Consider the following 19829-nt stretch of genomic DNA (forward strand, 5'->3'; position numbering starts at 1 on the left):
GCGGAGGGATATGCTCTCCCTTTGGTGGCTTACCGAATATGTGGGTGGTAGGCTGAACACAGCGCGGATGGCACGGTTCTGAAGACGTTGGAGTTTCCCTAGAGCACAAGCTGAGAGGGACGTGCTATAGGCCACACTTCCATATAATAGGTCGGGCATCACAACGGATTTTAGGTATTGGACCCTGGCGTTCTGGGAAAGGGATCGCCGGGTTCGCCACAATGCTCCGACTTTCCTGTTTACCTTCGCTGTAACATCGTGGATATGGTGGTCCCAGGTCAGTTGCTCGGTGATGGTTAAACCCAAGTACTTGGCCGCAGTACAGGCAGGTAAGCGGGTCTGATGGCAATTTACAGCGATACTGGTTTGCGCATCCCTCCCACAGATGGACAGAACTTGATTTTTCCGTTCATTCAATATCAGGCCGCGGTTTTCGAGCCAGTCGGCCAGCGCAGTGACGGATGACGAGAGTCATCATCTTCTTGTGCCGTATCATCTGTAGGCGTGTGCTCAGCCCTGGACTTGCCACGCACGGCAGGGGTTGTCTGACCTGCCCTGGGCTTGACCTCACTGGAGTTCAAGTCTACCGTAGGGTTGTTATCCTGAATAGGTTCAACTGTTGACGTAGCATTGTTATCCTCAACAGGTGCTGTTGATGTTTTGGTCAGTTCTTTGTGTATCAGAGTGGTCTCACGGGATGTCTGGCGGCGTGGGCAGCTATGGAATTTGTGACCCGGCTGGTGACATTCCCAGCATGTCGATTCTTGTCCCTCGTGCCAAAGGAGCAACCTTGTTTTCATTTCTGGTACAATTAGCGTACTGGGGATTGACCTCAGGGGCGTACCGAGTATGAACCGTCTCCGGCTCTCAACCATCACATCCACCCCCTCTGCAAGGCGGACTTTCTGCCGAGATGGTCCATGGACAATTTTCATAAATGGTTCTAGCATGGTGACCAAAGTGGCATCCTCGAGGACAAAGGGGCACCCAATTACATGTAGCCGGACAATATCACCACCATAAAAGGGACGTACCTGCACAGCAATGTTCCTAACGGTCAAGCCCTCCGACAGCAGGCTTTGGAGACACTCTTCCTTATCCAGAGTTACTACGCAATGTCCCCGGATACGATCAAAATTTACCTGCTTGATGCAGTCAGGGCTCCTTATTTGGGCTGCCAAAGCGTCAAGGTAGGGCCGAAAAGACTCTCGGCCGTAGCCATCTACCGGAAAGGAACAGTAATGGTATACGTCAGCAGCACTGCTCGATCTGACCAAGGCTGGATCAGAGCACCAAAATTCCAAACCGACTTAAAAAGTTACACCCAATTTGTCAATTTCAAATTTGATATTCTCCATGAAGTCCAAATTTGAAATTACAATACTGAGTTGTCCAAAAACTTAAAGACAGTGTCTAGAAAACCCAGACAAGCTCTGTTATTCGATCTCTTCCTCTATTTCCTGCGAATATTTCACGTGGATGTGTAACCAGTTGTGCAACACCCATGCAAAATGCGTTGTTGCACGCGTTCCTCACGGACACCATGGAGCTAAAATACACGCGTAACTGGACACAATACAGAACAGAATTATTCTCAGTCCGTGTTTGGTTTCACCATCATTTCCTTGTATTGGCTATTTTCATTATGTGTCATGACATGCAAATGTAGCGTGGCCCAAGTGGTTGGGCTCACAACAACCAACAAGTCTCACCAGAGCAAGGAGAAGCGGTTGAAGAAATGAAGGATGATCTTTCTTCAGAGACAGAGCTTTTTATATGTGCCAAGACTAAGAGAGTTCAGGTTTCACATAACAACGAGCAACGGTTTAGACCAATCAGGAGATAGAGAGATGGCACAGATTCGGCCAATCAGAAGACATGTATTGGAAGAAAGTAAAGAAAAAAGGAAAGCTTCTGAAAAAGGTAGGTTCGAACTTCACATGCAAATGATACTAGTCTTATTACTGTACAGGTTTTAACACACCAAGCTACAGTGACACAGCCGCTAGACTACAATGCAACAGGTACAAGGTTGAAGAATCTGCATGCTCTACATGGCCCCCTCCCAGATTGAATCACGTCCTCGTGATAATGTGAGTATTGTAAAAATAAGAATGAAACGAAAGAACCCAAGGAAGAAGCTATATAAACTGTGTGTTAAATGCCAACCCAACACTATATCTAAAAAAACTCAAATCTCAATCTCTCAAATCTTCACAAGAAAATTGTACATATCAATTGTTCTTGGCTCTCATTGACGGTATCGCACCGGCCTCTGGAGATTTGCCCGATTGCGTAAGTTATACCCACCTGCTTCTGGCATGATCGGAACGGCCGGCACAACGGGAGCTGCCGGAACAGCCGGGACTGGAACAGCCGGAACTGGAACAGCTGGAACTGCCGGAACTGGAATAATCGGAACTGCCGGAACCGGAACAGGCGGAACTGGAATAGCCGGAACTGCGTCTTGCACATAATCAATTAGCGCCGGTTGAGGTAGGTGTGCTGGCACTGGAGCGTGCTGCTCCTCCGGTACTTGAGTCGTTGACTTGAGCCGGTTGATGTGCACCACCTGGAGTTTCCCTGTATCACAGTGCTAAATCCTGTACATCACGTCATCGATCACCTCGACAACTCGATACGGCCCGGTCCATGGCTTGAGAAACTTCTTTGTGTTGCCTGCTTTCACAGCTGGGTTGTGTAAGCGCACCTTGTCATTGATCGCAAACCGTGGCTTGGTCGTCTTTGCATCATAGTAGTCCTTCTGACGTTTCTGTGCTTTAGCGCCAGCTGATCGAGCGTGAGAAAATGCCTGCTGCAAGGAGATCTCGAGACCAACCATATAGTCAGGTACAAATTTGACATGTTCTCTGGAGTCGTTAAACATAATATCCACTGGCAACTTAAGCTCTCTGCCGAACATCAATCTAGCTGGGGTTTCCTTGGTTGAACTATGTACGCTACTACGATACGCCAGTAAACAGCGTTGAATATGCAGGTCCCAGTCATTATGATTGGCATTGACTCTGGCACTCAGCATGTTCTCAAGTGTACAATTCATCCGTTCAACTAAACCATCACTAGAAGGATGATATGGAGTCGTGCGTGTCTTCTTCATATCTAACAGTTCACAGATGGATTTGAACAAATTTGACTCAAATTGCGCACCTTGATCAGTGTGGATAGACAGTGGCACACCGTAGCGACAAATGAAACCATCAATCAGTGCCAAAGCTATTGTCCTAGCAGTCATATCCGGGATGGCAAACGCTTCTACCCACTTCGTGAAATAATCAGTAATCACAACAATGTAGAGGTTATCTCGATTTGTTCTGGGCAGTGGTCCAATGATGTTCATAGCGACACGTTGCAGTGGAAAGGATGGTTGGTCCACCTTCATCGGAGCGCGAGCGGTTGGTACTGGGGTACGCCTAGCTGAACAAAGCGCACACGCCTTGCAATGCAGCTCAATGTCAGACGACATAAAAAACAAATAGAATCTAGCTTTCACCTTCTCTAGAGTACGTTCAGTAGCGAGGTGGCCACCACTACACTAATTGTGCATCCCAGTCATAATTCTCTGTCGCAAACTGACAGGTACAACAAATTGCAGAAATGAGTTGCTACCATCTACTGAAGTGTACGTACGATACAATAAGCCATCTTGCAGAACCAGCCGTTTCCACTGACTCCACAGACGTAGAAAGGTTAATGATGCTCCTTTCATAGCACTATCACTGCGTTTAGGCCTGTCTAACAATGCTTGTTGCCAACCAATCATGCAGTCAATGTCACTGTCTTCCGCTTGAGCTCTGCGAATATCTTCTGCACTAAAACAATCTGCCCAATTGCTTCCAAGTAAATTGCTATCATCATTCGCATGTTCTGCAGGTTGTGATTCAACGTCGACATTACCCACGTATGCTTGATGTCCAGAATTCTGCGTCAATGCATCACCAGCTGCTGTATCCGGAGAGATTGATGGCACGGCTGTAGGGACAGGAATGGAAGACTGGGAAGGACAGACAACAGTAATATTTGGATCCATTGCTGAAGGCTCGGCAGTGGCCGATGCAGGATGCTCCGAATTGTCCGCAGGTTGGCTATGGAACCGTGATAATGCATCTGCGTTGGCATGCTGAGTACCTCTACGGTGGACAGCTGTGAAATCGAACGCTTCTAGTTTCTCCAATCATCTCGCCAGGATACCTTCCGAATCCTTGAAAGACTTCAACCAGAGAAGGGCTTTGTGATCGGTTCGCAAGGTAAAGTTTGCAACCAGCAAATAATGTTTGAAGTAGTGCACAAAGAAGACCACTGCATACATCTCACGCCGAGTTGTGCCGTAGTGACGTTGGCTCTTACTAAGTGAACTACCGGCATACGCAATTACCTGCTCTCTGCCCTGATCGTCAACCTGCGATAGAGTTGCACCAACACCAGTGTCAGAAGCATCCGTGTCCAGGATAAACTTGCGGGATGGATCCGGGTACGTCAGGACAGGAGATGACGTGAGCTTCTGCTTCAGGATATCGAACGCTTGCTGACACTCATCCGTCCACGAAAAGCTTGCCTGTTTCTGCATTAGCTTGTGTAGCGGTGCTGCAATTGTCGCGAAGTCCTTGATGAACCGCCTGTAGTAGGAAGCAAAACCTACAAATCGACGAACCTCGGTTGCAGAGCTAAGTGGTTTGAGACTGGTGACCGAACTGCAATTCTTGGGGTAAGGGCTCACACCACCTCCCTTGAACACATGCCCAAGATACGTAACCGACTTGCTCAGAATCTGGCACTTACGAGGCTTGACCTTCAAACCTGCTGCCCGGAATTTTTCAAATACTAGGCGCAGTCTAACCATATGTTCTTGAAATGTTCACACCCACCGCTCCTTCCACAGTCACGCCACTGCCATCAACACTTCGGACTGATGTAGAAATTTTGTTTAATTTTATATGCTTATGTTGTTGATAGAATGCTGAGCTGACAAACGAAATCGAACTTCCAGAATCAACTAACATGTGGACATCAGTTATGCATATTGAACTTACTTTGCCGATAACATACTGGCAACTGTCAACAGCAACGGAATGGCATACTACATCGGAAGGCGCGGCGGGCAGCACTTCCGGGCCATGGTGGTTTGGAGCTGACTCTAGACCCTCTATGCCAACTCCCGGCCGTTTCCCGAAGGGCGCTGACGTTGTCCCCGGGGTGGAGGTGCAGTCGGGCAGTACGCAATCAGATGTTCGGCACTCCCACAATGGTAACAGCGGCGCTGTTGTTGGGGTTGCTGCTGGGGTTGCTGCTGCGGTCGCTGCAAAGATGACAGAGCGGTTTCCAATCGTTCCATCCTTACTAATAAGGCATCCAAACGATCTTCCCTGGCAGCACAGACAGCCGCGGCCACTGGCTGAGACGCACTAGTAGTAGCGTCCGCTTGGAGTATGGCAAGTGCTCGAAGTCCTTGCTGCAGTGCCTGGTCAAGAGTTCGGGGGTCTTGGCGACGTACCTCCATGCGCAACTCTCTGCTGTCCAGACCTTCAATGAATTGGTCACATGCCAGCTGGCCCTTCACGAGCTGCACGAGGTTTGGCAAGGTAGGGTACGCTCTGCGAGACAATCGGCGAATCACCTCGCAGTAATCAGACAACGCCTCCTCACCTCGCTGTCGTCTGGCCTTCAATTCCGCTCTGTGGAGGTCGGTCCTGACGGGTGGAGCAAACCGACCCTCCAGAGCTACCAGTAATTGCTGAACATCCTGGCGTGTCGCGACAGGAAGCGACTGGTAGTAGCACTGCGCATTATCTATAAAGTACAACGGGATGTACTGTACCTGGTCCTGCGGCGTCCACTGATTGACCAGGCAAACTTGAGTGAAGTGGTCACGCCAAGTAGTCCAGTCCGAGGCTGCTCCACCATCAAAACGTTCCGGAGTTGCCCATTGCCGGATGGGTCGAACGGGAGCTTGCTGGGGGGGGGGGGGGCTGAACTGGCCGGGCGGGCTGAACTGGCTGGGCTGGCTGCACTGGCTGGGCGGGCTGAACTGGCTGTGCTGGCTGGGCTGGCTGAACTGGCTGGGCTGGCTGAGCTGGCTGAACTGGCTGGGCTGGCTGGGCTGGCTGGGCTGGCTGAGCAGGCTGGGCCGGACGGGGCGGCTTGGCCGGCGGTACTTGCTGGTTAGGCTGTGCTTGGGCCATTCCGAACCAGGAATCACTTCACATTGTCTCAACAACAAAAACATAGCATGAAAAAAAAACCCGAAACATCCACCGCTGCCACCAGTTGTAGCGTGGCCCAAGTGGTTGGGCACACAACAACCAACAAGTCTCACCAGAGCAAGGAGAAGTGGTTGAAGAAATGAAGGATGATCTTTCTTCAGTGACAGAGCTTTTATATGTGCCAAGACTAAGAGAGTTCAGGTTTCACATAACAACGAGCAACGGTTTAGACCAATCAGGAGATAGAGAGATGGCACAGATTCGGCCAATCAGAAGACATGTATTGGAAGAAAGTAAAGAAAAAAGGAAAGCTTCTTAAAAAGGTAGCATCGAACTTCACATGCAAAGGACACTAGTCTTATTACTGTACAGGTTTTAACACACCAAGCTACAGTGACACAGCCGGTAGACTACAATGCAACAGGTACAAGGTTGAAGAATCTGCATACTCTACACAAACAGTAAATAAATGAATAAATAAATTCTGGACAGCACAAAGCCATCAGTGGTGGAGCATACATGATCAATCTAAGAGAAGAAAAACTTGTAGTATCACCTAGGTTAGAACAATGAGGTTGCACAGACTTTCGCTGGGACTTGAAATATTCTACTTCGAAGTAAATTATCGCACCCCACGTGAGTGTCTCCATGGTTTGAGTCAATCAGCGGCCTTACTGAGCGTGCATTATTCCCCAGTACACCGCCAGTCAATGTGGATGCACTGCAGTGCGATATTGCACCCCGGCGAGTGAGCGTGCAAATAACCTATATTTGCACGCTCACTTCGAAGCGAGCGTGCAAATAATTATATTATAGGTTATTTGCACGCTGACTTCGCTACGCTCGCAATATCGCACTGCAGTGCATCCACATAGTCATTGGCTGGCGGTGTACTGGGGAATATTGCGAGTCGCTCCGCCAGGGAGTCGCTGCTGACTTGCTGCAGCACACCAAATAATAATTGGTCGAGGACGCTGTCGCGGAAGCGAATGTGGACCCGGCTTGTGTCCGCCAAGTCAACTCCACAAGCTCCGTGAGAGTCGAGACAGCAGACGCCCACGTATTAGAGAAGACTGTCGACAGCCGATTTGAGAAACTGTCCCACACCGTCATCGACAGCCTCGTTTCTGAGCAGAAAAAAAAACACAGAGCAGGCAACTGACAAATGGCTCCGCTTATTCGACGAGTATTGTAAAGACACAAGCTGGAAAGGATGGACAAAATGGCCGACAAGGAGACTGTTGCAAACCACCAGTTCTCAATTGGGAAAGGCCTTCACGCTTATGGCATTGTATTCGTCGCAATGTTGTCTTTCGACTCCGCTGTACCGCTGATGTTGCTGCATGGCATACGTTATATGCGCTGTGTGTGTTTTGCTGTATACGCTGTTATGTCCAGTTTTATATGCGTATGTTTTTGCATGCTATAAATAGCTGGTGTTATTAGTGTTCATTGTTAATTATTCGATGAAGTGAAATATACTGTGTAAAGGAAAAGAGTTGTCCTCGTGCCGTGTGGTCGTACGATCCTGACAATTTAGAGAATCTTAGAGGGTTCATAACAGAGACGCTGGTCCAAGAGTAAGAAGAGAATGTGTACTTTGTCAGCGAGATAATGTCCCATGACATACTGTGGGCAGCACGTAAACAAATTCTAGAACATTAGTAGGACACGTCGCTGTGACCTGAGTACGGTTACGGCAAGCGACCTAGCTTACATTCTGAGACATGCATACGTCGAATTCCGTCCGAAGAAAGCTGGAGTGAAGTTCTACTCTGCATCAAGCTTGCTCGGTTTCCGTTCCGTAATACATCGCAAGCTAGTCGAGTTGAAGCGGCCCATGAACGTCCGCAGTGACCCAGCGTTCAAGGACGCAAACATTGCATTGAAGGCTTTCCTCATGAAGCCAAAGAATGCGGGAGTAGTCAAAGCGGTGGAGCACAAACACCCCATCAACGACGACGACATGAGCTAGTTGTCCCACTACTGCCAGGATCTCCCGTGTATAGACAGTAGCTGCTCGAAAGAAGTCTTCCTCTAAAAATGAACGTGACTGGTTGTGCTGTGTTGTACGACTGTGAAATGATAGCAGGGTTGCATGCAGCATGCTAGGGTTGCACCAGACTGTGTCTAATGTTGTGGTGACAGACTGTGTGGCGGCAGGGGTGCGATAAATGTATTACTGCACTCGGACGCGTGCAATACCGGCGTCGATATCGGCCGGTATTGCACTGGTCCTTGTGCAGTAATACATACTTATTGAATACAGGTAACACACATGACCCTTGGCAGACAAAGCATGCTCACTTGAATAGGAAGTCAAAGTTGAGGCTTGGTTGCTCGTGAGACACAAGTAGCTGGGCCATGACGAGGTTGCCAAGAGCAGGCAAAATAAACTTAGAGTGGTCCGTGGTGAGCAGTGGAGTTGGGGAACAAATTTCATCTAGATAAGAACGATGTATTGCCCATTCACGACCAGGCCGCACAATAGTCCAACAGCTTCGGTTAGATTTAAAAAGAGAGGACCATAAGTTTACAAGTTATCCGTTTCGTCCAACACTAACGATTATAAGCAGGATATAAAATAAAATAAAAAATATTCCAAGTAAAAAATTCGAAGGGTTCGCGTACCGGGCAGGTCAAGAACAAGGAGTCATACAACTCCCTGGTCAAGAACCACCTTTCCGCTTCCGTGGAACGCCACCACCCCATGATCAGGCGTCAGATGGGCTCCTAAACGGTGGGGGAGGATAAATCAGATCCACCAACCAGAGGCCAAAGGCCTCAATCCCATTTGCCACATCCATGTATAACTCATGCCAGGCCACGAGTTCCCAATTAATTTAACTGTGGGTCGCAGCACGGTGGGAAAAAATCCTTCCGCTTAGTTCCAAGCAGGACTTGAACCTGGTACCTCTCGTTTCTCAATCATGATCTTAGACCAACCCACTGTGCCTGCCTGCACATAAGTAGGATATGGTGAGTCAAAATGTGTGACAATTAGCACAAAAATGACAGATGTGATACTGACATTCAACGAACTGGTGCTTAGCTGCATCACATCTGGAACGCGCAACCCAACAGCCTTCCAACTTGCAAGGTTCTAAGTTTTAAAATAACGTAAGAAAGGGGATGGTGAGCGCAGTGCAGAAGAAAAAAAGCTAAACATCACAGCGAACTAAGAATGTTAGCTATGACAAGATGATGAAGTAGGACAAAGGACTATTCGAAATATCGAAATAGCTTTGTCAAAATCGTACTGGTCTCGTCATCGTCCAGTAACAATCGACATTCTTTGTTCCGATGGGACTGTAGCTTTTGCTCGTTTTCGTAGCGCTTGCCTTCCCCTCTTTGGTCTTTCCATAACCTTGAACCTTCCAAGTTGGAAGGCTGTCGGTTAGCACTACGGAGATGTGTTGAAGCTAGGTGTCAGGACGTCGAATGTCTCAGTACTCTGTCAGTTTTGTGCCTAGTTATTGATAATGAGGAGCGTAGTAACGAGTTTCTTGACGTGTTAAATGGTATTCACCCTGCCCTTCGTGTCACATGTGAGCATGAACAGTCCAACAAGTTGTCATTTCTAGATGTGCTGGTGGAAAAAACGAGTAATGACGTTCTGACAACCGTTTATCGTAAGCGGACGTTTACTGGTCAGTACATTGTATATGACTCTTATTGTTCGTCTCAATATAAAGTAAACTTATTGTGTAACCTTGTAGACCGTGCCAAGCGTATTTGTTTCGTCCTGTAAGCCGCAGGAAGAGCTTGGCTTTCTCCGGTCAGTTTTCGTTAAGAACGGGTACCCTGAGTTTTTGTTGCAGAAGTTGTTGAAAGTCGAACAAATTACTAAGGCTCTTTGTTTGGTCCTGCTCGTTGTCCCGTCTATTTATGTTTGCCTTGGAAAGGACAGGAGTCGACTAAAGTTTGTAGTGCAGTCAAGTCCGTTGTTCGTCGAACATACTATGCAGCACACTTTGTGCCAGTTTTTACGACGATGCGTGTGTTTACGGTGCGGAAGGATGTCCTACCAGCCCTTCACCTTAGTCATCTTATTTACAACTTTTAATGCCGACAATGCGCTAGTCGGTGTGTTAGTAGGACTGTTCAGCACCTGAACGCACGCATCAAACAACATACACCACGTCACATACTTCCACCTTGCGCACAACAGGGCGACCTAGAAAACAACCGTACCTACACAACTTGCGGATTCTGGCTCACAGACTGTGCTTGCTCCGCCGTCGCTGGTGGCGGTGGTGGAGGAGAGCGGGCGTGGTGGCTCATCGGGCCGGTTTGTGTCGCCGCCTTTGCTCCTGCCGTCAGTGGTTCCTTCATCAGTGCTCCCGGCGGCATTGGCTGGGATGGTGCCGCTTGCGGTCCCGGTCCCACTGCCTCCTCCTGATCCTCCGCCGTCGGCTCTTGAGGCAGTGGAGCTTGCCAGTGACAGACCGCGAGCAACACCTGCAGGGGCATTGACACTACAATTGCCAACCCAAAAAGACTCACCTTGCGTATTAGCAGCTCCCACACCATCACCAACACAGCAATCTACAGCAACTACAACTAATCCACCCTCCAAGCCCACTATTGAAAGACCAGGACGATCAACAGCCAACTACAACAGAAACTACGCACTCAACAACATTTTCATCGTTTTATTGCACATTGTCTCCACAGTTTTACAATACATGAATACAGTGTACACAATTGTCGATCCAGCTTGTATTACTGATTGCGGCTAAAAAATTTCATCGTTATTTGACCCAGATTCAGAAAACGCTACAAAATTTACTCGCGAAAATACGCCTTTCTACAGTATAGTATGTACAATTCGTTCAAGTGATTTGCTGCACTGAAATCACAGCTAAGTTGGGTAATATGGCACAAACGGAAAGGGTTAATAGTGGTGTGTTTAAAGGAGAAAATATTTTTCATCAACCACCACAAAATTAATGCGCTCCCCAGCCGACCTGGACACTTTGCCACAGCACACCACCAGCAAAGCGACACATCGGTTGATACTGAGGTCCTTCATGCACCTGTTTCGAGTATAAGTTAAAAGTTTCGTCAGTGAAGGTAGATATCATAGCTGTAGAATTGCTTAGATAGTGAAAATCAGGCTTTGTCCTGCAAGGGAGTTAACACACTGTGAAAAACTAAGCTAAAACTCGGATGTTGAGCCGTTATCAGTAGTAAAGAGAAAGGAACAATAAGTTACAAGTTTTGAATAACAGTCCAGAAAGGTAACGAGATCTTACTCGGTCACATTGTTCAACAGCAAGGCACAAAAGTGACAAAACTGCCATGGATACTCAGATATTCAACGACATTCAACGACCTGGTACCTACAAGTAGCTCCAACACTTCTACAAAGCGAAAATCAGCAATCTTCAAACTTGGAGGGCTTGGGTGCGGAAAGTTCAAATAAGGGGAAGGGATGTGACATGAAGATGTGCATGAGGCATGTCCCTCGGCAACAATGAATGTCGAACATTACAGGATGATGACGACGGGATTAGTATTTCATAAGTAAGAACATTGGATACACAAGTCTGACTACACCAACTACAACTCGACGACGCAAGGCACCAGGCTGCACAAATTGGATTCTTAAAAGGTACATGTATGTAAAGTATTCAAAGAAGGCAAGTCAAGCGAAACAACTATTGTAGTAGGATATTGACTTTTGGTTTGTGACAGTTCCTCTTGGCTTGGCTTCCCCTCTTTATGTACTCTGTGTATAACTTATCAAAGTGTTTCGAGTACGAACAAGTGTTATACTCATCTCTTCGTAGAAATCAGATCTCTGCATAACGTGTGATACTGAGATGGCATAATTGTATATCTGTTCTACTCTTGTTTGTTGCTGTAGATACACAAGCAGCTTCTATAGTGTGTGACTCACACAGGTTTACATACCACAGCATCTCATTGTCAGCAGATGATGCATACTGGGCGTGTCGTCAGCAGTATGGTGGTTGGCCATTGTCTACAGACATTCAGCAACTCACCTGTGCCTCACAACTGCTGAACACTTCGCAAGTCTTGAGTAACAACAATGTCAGCCACATACCGGTATACACCAACGTTACTGATGGGTCTCGTTGCACTACCTACCAACCATCAACCAACACAACACATCAAGACTTGTGCACCGCACCACGTCCAACAATCTGTGTGTCTAGTAAGTTTCCTGCTCTGTTACTATCAAGTGATACCCTATGAATGTGTGTGCCCAACTCTGCTCAGGATTTCAACAAATGACAGTCTGAGCAATCTCAGCAGTTGTTTTGTATCACGTTATACAGAGCAATACACTATCATGGTTGTGTTTCAGTGACTGAGCGTTTAGTTGCACAGAGATCAATGTCTGCTTTTTTTCACACATACACATACATATGCACGTACACATAAATATACACGTACCCAATGCTGTAGACAGCAAGCTGTTTCGGCCATAAAGGCCTCATCAGTACAGCTACGAGCTAAATAGGCCGAGCTACCTTACACATACACATACACATACACATACATAATACACGTACATTATACACGTACGCATACTTCCGAGCTGTCTTATCTGATTAAAAGTGGCATGAGAATGGGTGTAGTCGTCAGCATACCATCATCAGTGGACATCGGGGGGGGGGGGGGGTGTAACTTGTGTAAGTGGACAAGGGGGGGGGGGTGTAAGTGGACAATGGGGGGGGGGGGGGGTGTAAGTGGACAGGGGGGGGGGGGGGTGTAAGTGGACAATGGGGGGGGTGTAAGTGGACAATGGGGGGGGGGGTGTAAGTGGACATGGGGGGAAGGGGTAAATAAATGTACATGGGGAGGGAGTGGCGGACATGGGGGTACGTGAACAGGGGGGGGGGGGGGGTATGTGGAAATGGGGAGGGGGTAGTGGACATGGGGGAGGGAGGGGGGGGGGGGGTGGAGAGGGGTGAGTGGACATTGATAATGAAATTGATTGAACGGAAAGGACGTGATTAAACCTTTCCATTCTGGCCTGGCCCCTTTTACTCCAGCAAACTGCCTTTCCAGCTCACTGACTCTACTGGTGTCGTTCTCGCACATAGGTGCGGGCGAATTTTTCTCTCGATTCAGTTTACCGTGCTGGATTTTCATCATCGTGGGCTTGTTGGAATGATCAAGAGCAAGCCAATCCATCATGGTACTTGTAGCTCTCAACTCAATATGCACAGTGGTGCAACTTCTACGTCCTCTTGAAGCTACCTCATGATGCCTCGGAAAGACACAGGAACCCGATCTAACATTCTTTTTCAGTTTCTTGCTCCAGGTCAGCCGATTTTCACGATTGAAACTGCACTGCAAAGCTGAGATCCACGTGCTTCCGCTGGTGTCCATTACACATGCGCTGTGCCCAAGGGAAATCCCTGGTACGTAATAGAAAACTGCAAACTAAGTGATAAAAAAATCACGATTGATGAGTGCCGTGAATTTCGTGTTAACTCTGTCGCTGCACGGTCAATCTTTCTCCTATCGCAAAGAACTTTATATCGTTGGAAAGCTGAGCTCAGTACTTTCCAAAGGTATAATGATCGTCGTGACAGACTTATTTTTGATGGAGTTACGAAAGTTTGTACACTGATCTATACACCGGGATGTACTGCGCAAATCTCATGACGTCTATAGACATCATTAGTTGTATGGCGCACAGCGCGCATGATGTCTATAGACGGTCATTACCGAGGAAAGGGTTTTAAAAGTTATTGAGCAGATACCAACCAGGTTCCACTTTGCTCAACATTATCTGGGTGATGGAGAGCGGTGCTTCACCAGAAAAGCTCTGTTTCTTTTTTCTTTTTTTTACTATGTTCACATACCCAACTCATAAATAATACAGAAGACAATGGTACTGAGAAGGGGCTGCACCGAGGTGCAGCAGTGATGGTGGGGCATTGATGGCTCTGCCGACCTGAGGTCTCGGCATCACGGCCAGAAACACGCACCAAAAACAAAAGATAGCGCTGTACGGGTCAGCAAAAATAAAAAGAAAGCAAGGGCAAGCAACAGCTATTCGATCTCTTCCTCTATTTCCCGCGAATATTTCACGTGGATGTCTAACCAGTTGTGCAACAACCATGCAAAATGTTTTGTTGTACACGTTGCTCACGGACACCATGGAGCTAAAGTACACGTTCAGTGCACACAATAAAGAACAGAATTTTCAGTCCGTGGTTGGTTTCACCATCACTTCCTTGTATTGGCTATTTTCATGAAGTGCAGACAGTAAATAAAATAATAACTTGTTCACTTTTATTTTACATCACCAATTGCACAGGCATGATTGCCTTCTTACCGGCCCATAGGTCCGGTTCTCACAGAAAGATGAAGGAAATTATATGAAAGTAGAAAGGAAAAGGACATAATTATGGAAACGAGTTAAGAGTAACTCTCCACCACTGTAACTAGATACTATATACAGTCAGAAAGTGCAACAACTAGGCACAAAACTGACAGAGTACTGAGACATTCGACGTCCTGACACCTAGCTTCAACACATCTCCGTAGCGCTAACCGACAGCCTTCCAACTTCGAAGGTTCAAGGTTATGGAAAGATCAAAGAGGGGAAGGCAAGCGCAACGAAAACGAGCACAAGCTACAGTCTCAACGGAACAAAGAATGTCGATTGTCACTGGACGATGACGAGACCAGTAGGCGATTTGACAAAGCGGTCTAACTACAATTCAAAGCAGCAAAGCAGCACACCACCCAACTTGGGTGGGTCAAAAATATCAAAGATAAGTTCCGTTGAGACTGTAGCTTGTGCTCGTTTTCGTAGCGCTTGCCTTCCCCTCTTTGGTCTTTCCATAACCTTGAACCTTCCAAGTTGGAAGGCTGTCGGTTAGCGCTACGGAGATGTGTTGAAGCTAGGTGTCAGGACGTCGAATGTCTCAGTACTCTGTCAGTTTTGTGCCTAGTTGTTGCACTTTCTGACTGTATATAGTATCTAGTTACAGTGGTGGAGAGTTACTCTTAACTCGTTTCCATAATTATGTCCTTTTCCTTTCTACTTTTATTATTGGCTCAATACCCGAGTTTGAAATTATATGAGGAAATGTATAGAGATAAAGACATGCAAGCGGTATAGTTGTTATTATAGATATGTTTGTTATGACATTGTGTGTATGCTGACACTCAATTTGTGTGAATTTTTAAATTGCGATAACAATTAATATGTAGTGGAAGCTATTCATGAAAATATATGTGTGAACATTGGCAGCCTTGGATGGGCACAAATTTTTGCAGTACAGGGAACATAAATTACAGCGAGAGGTGTTTAACTGTTGGCATAGAGCTTACAAGTTAAGAAGGTCAATATCAGATCGGGCTCTCTTGAATTGATCAGCAGCAGTTATCGATCTTACATCAGCCGAGAGGGCGTTCCATGCAATACTGCCGTGAAACATCATACTCGAGCGACCAGCAGGCCCGCGAAGGAAAGGGACTTGGAGATAGTTGGGGACTTGGCCCCTAGTGATGAGCTGATCGTTTAGCACAGTGTTTGGAGCAGTCGTTGTAAAGAGTTGCTGTAGGAGTGGGCTACAATATCCATTGATACAGCGGTGTACAAAAATTAGAACTTTCTGAGTGTATGTGTGTGCCAGGCTGACTATACTAAGAAGTGCCAGAAACGGTGCGGTGGGGGTGAGAAAGCGCTGTTGCAAGGTTGCACGAATGCCGGCTTTGAAACTCTTCTCCAGACGTCCAAGCAACTGGGCAGAAAGCCCAGTAACAAAGCTATTCGAACCATAGAGAGGACCATGCTAAGGAACCAAGTGCGTCTTGCGCGCAAACTGAGTCCTTGACCATGCCTCCAGAGCTGGCCAATGGTCCTAGCAGTCTTGTGGCTCAGGTGTGCAATTTGGGGCTTCCAGGATAGCTCCTCCTCGAGTATTACCCCGAGATACTTAGCCGAAGGTGGGACAGCAAGTTTGTCAGCATGGCAGAACGCCTCAGGCTGTGTGTCATCTGCGCCACGATGAAGAGAAGCTGAGTTTTTGCTGCATTCAGCAGCAAACCAATATCTTCTAGCCACATGGCGAGGCTTGTGATGGGTAACTTTTATAGTACTATTACTTCCTCCGAACACTAAAACTTCGTGACTTTTTTGGAAGGCATCACACGGCTCTGGAATTGTTCTGTTTGACTTGAAATCACACGTGTTATTGTCTAACTTGTTTACAAGCTTTATACACAGAAGAAAAGAAACTCAGACGAAGGAGATTGAGATTATTATTCTGTATGCTTCGTGTGCCTATCTCGTCCCTTGACATCCAGGGGGTTGTTTCACGACGAGCTATCTCGTCCGTGGCACTGAAAGGGTTAAAAGAAAGTGAGGTGGAACTTCTCCATGTGCGGTAGAAGCGACACCATTTATTTTGCGGCACTATTCCGGGGATGGCATTTCCCCTACATCGGAAGTACATTGTAGCAAAGAGGGCACTTGATTTGTCTAATGGGCATGGCAAAGTAAAGAAAAAAATGAATTATCATATACACCAATACATCAGGGATGGGAACACAAATTTATGACAGTACACAGCTGACTTCTTCTTGGCAATACACCCAAAAGCGGATGAAACAGATGTTGAGGAAACGGAAGATGAACGTTGTTGTGAACCCTCTGGTTCTCTAAAGTGTCAGGAACGAACGACCCCACACGGCACGAGGACAACTATTTATTCTCAACAGTATATTTCACTTCCATCGACGAACTAAACAATGAACAATGAATGAATGAATGTATGAATAACACTAAAACCACCAGGTAGTTATAGCGTGAAAATTACAGCGCATATGAGAAAAGCATACACATACAACATACAACTACAGCTCACACAGCAAACCGCATGTAGCGTATGTAGCGTATACTACGTCGAAATCATCAGCAGTACGGCGAAGTCGGGATACAGCTGCATTGAAACGAACACAATGTCACAAGCGAGAAGGCCTTTCACTCTCGAGAACTTGTGGTTTCACAACATTCCCCCTATCAAAGGGCCGTAAAACAACTCACAAGTCAAACGATTTGGGGCTTACTACGCGTTATCTGCTGCTGCGGTGGTGGCCATGGTAGAATATCACTAATGCCCACCACTTTGGCCAACTCTATTTCGCGAAGCTTGCCGCTGTGGGCTGTTGCACACGACACTGTCACCGATCCACTTCGACATGGGGCAGACGCTGGCCCAGACAACACACAACCGATAATGTCATAAAGCTCGGCGATCTGGGCTGTCACACACGACTCGGTCACTGCCCCGTGGGGCGGACGCTGGATCAGATAACATAATTATATCTGATCTCACAGTCTCGCTGCTCACTTCTTCCGTGCTAACCAGTATCGCCCTTCTCATGTCCTTAGCTTCTACTCCTTGCGCTTCTACGTCTTGCGCCTCTGCGTCTTGCGCCTCTGCGTCTTGCGCCTCTACATCTTGCGCCTCTACGTCTTGCGCCTCTACGTCTTGCGCCTCTAACTCTTGCGCCTCTACGCCTTGCGAGTCTACGTCTTGCGCCTCTACGTATTGCGCTTCAACGTCTTGTGTCTCTACGTCTTGCGCCTCTACGTCTTGCGCCTCTACGTCTTGCGCCTCTAACTCTTGCGCCTCTACGTCTTGCGCCTCTACGTCTTGCGCCTCTAACTCTTGCGCCTCTACACCTTGCGCCTCTACGTCTTGTTCTTCTACGTCTTGCGCTTCTACGTCTTGCTCTTCTACGTCGCTCGGCCGAGACTCCAACTGCTTCTGAGCGTCTCCGACAGATGTCGCCATGCACTGTACCGATGCAGTGGGCCTTGGATCCGATCCTCCCACTGGCTTCAAATACTCTTCTGACCGCTGCTTGTCTGTAAGCAAAGTCTTACACGCCTTTTCCGGCGTCCTTCTGGGCGAGGCAAGCAAATCTCGCTTTGCTTCCTCATAATATGTACTGACGGCGATGCACTCGTCCATCTTCTTGAGCTTTTCGTGAAACTCTGTGCGGAGCGCACCCTCTTGCCGTCTAGCACTGCGCTCTTCAAACTCCTCGCTCTGTCGGAGCCTCTTCTCCACGTATTCTCTCAACCTATCGCCTTTAAATCCATACCGAATTCCGCTAGCGATAAAGCTGCCTTCAATGATCCATAGTTCCTGTGCCATGCTCGCTTCGTATCCTGGCGTGGTCGCCAAATGTTGTGAACCGTCTGGTTCCCTAAAGTGTCAGGAACGAACGACCCCACACGGCACGAGGACAGCTATTATTCTCAACAGTATATTTCACTTCCATCGACTAACTAAACAATGAACGATGAATGTATGAATGTATGAATAACACTAAAACCTAAGGTAGTTATAGCGTGAAAATGACAGCGTATATGAGAAAAGCATACACATACAACATACAACTACAGCGCACACAGCAAACCGCACGTAGCGCATGTAGCGTATACTACGTCGAAATCATCAGCGGTACGGCGGAGTCGGGATACAGCTGCATTGAAACGAACACAATGTCACAAGCGAGAAGGCCTTTCACTCTCGAGAACTTGTAGTTCACAACAAACGTGTTTGGGAAATCATTGGAGGAGGGAAGAGGAAGATTCGAATGCTGACAGTTAGGAGAAACAGGAGACGGATGAGCAGGCGCGTACGCGCCGGGGGGGGGGTCCGTTGCCCGGAACCCCCCAAAATGCTCCAAACAAGCAACGTTTTGAGCATTTTTTAGTAGGCTGCGCGATCGATCTGAATAAAATGCAAACCTTCAATAGATCGTTGCTCATTCAAATCTCGCTCCAATCCAACGATCCAAATATTGAGATCAAATAGAAAACTCTCAGCTATCGGTGGAAACAATTCGCGACGCTCCGCGAGCAATGGTGTGTGAGATATACCATTTGTAAGTTGAGCCGCGATCTCAGCAATTTCCAAAGCGAGCCGTGCGACTTGAGTATCGAGAATTTGAGATTTTTCGTCACGTTGGCTTGCTCAAATTTGCGGGGGCTTCATATTGGATATTCTCAAAAGTACAAAGGAAAAATCACGTTTGTGCCTTTGGGGCATTTTGCGCACCTTTGCTGCACTCTAGCGCTGGATATACTTGTGCAGTGTCCTGGCTAGCATGGTTGACCTCATTCTCTTCCTATCCCGGATAACTTTCCACTTCCAGGAAGCCCAAGACTACGAAGATTGATTAAGTAGCACTGAAGTTATAATCGAAGGAACACGAAAAAAATTTAATGCATAATTTTGAAAAAAATCCTGGCTTTTGCGATAGGAGAAACGATGATAAAGATAATATTATGGCGCTCAAAAGTTGGATCGCGGCACTAATTAATTTTGTTCAAACTGCTCAAAATCAATTTTTTTATCGCGTGCTTCGGGGTTTTCCCGTGTATGATGTGGTGTGCAGCCATCTCATGACGTGCGGCCGTAATGACGTAGAATTGACTGATTGAGATGCAAAAAAAATCCAGAGCTGTGCGAGAAACTTTCCACTTCCAGGAAGCCCAAGACTACGAAGATTGATTGAGTAGCACTGAAGTTATAATCGAAGGAACACGAAAAATGCATAATTAAAAAAAATTCCTGGTGTAATCGCTTTTGCGAT

Source organism: Sycon ciliatum, chromosome 11 (genome assembly GCF_964019385.1).
Source record: "Sycon ciliatum chromosome 11, ocSycCili1.1, whole genome shotgun sequence".
Taxonomy (NCBI): domain Eukaryota; kingdom Metazoa; phylum Porifera; class Calcarea; order Leucosolenida; family Sycettidae; genus Sycon; species Sycon ciliatum.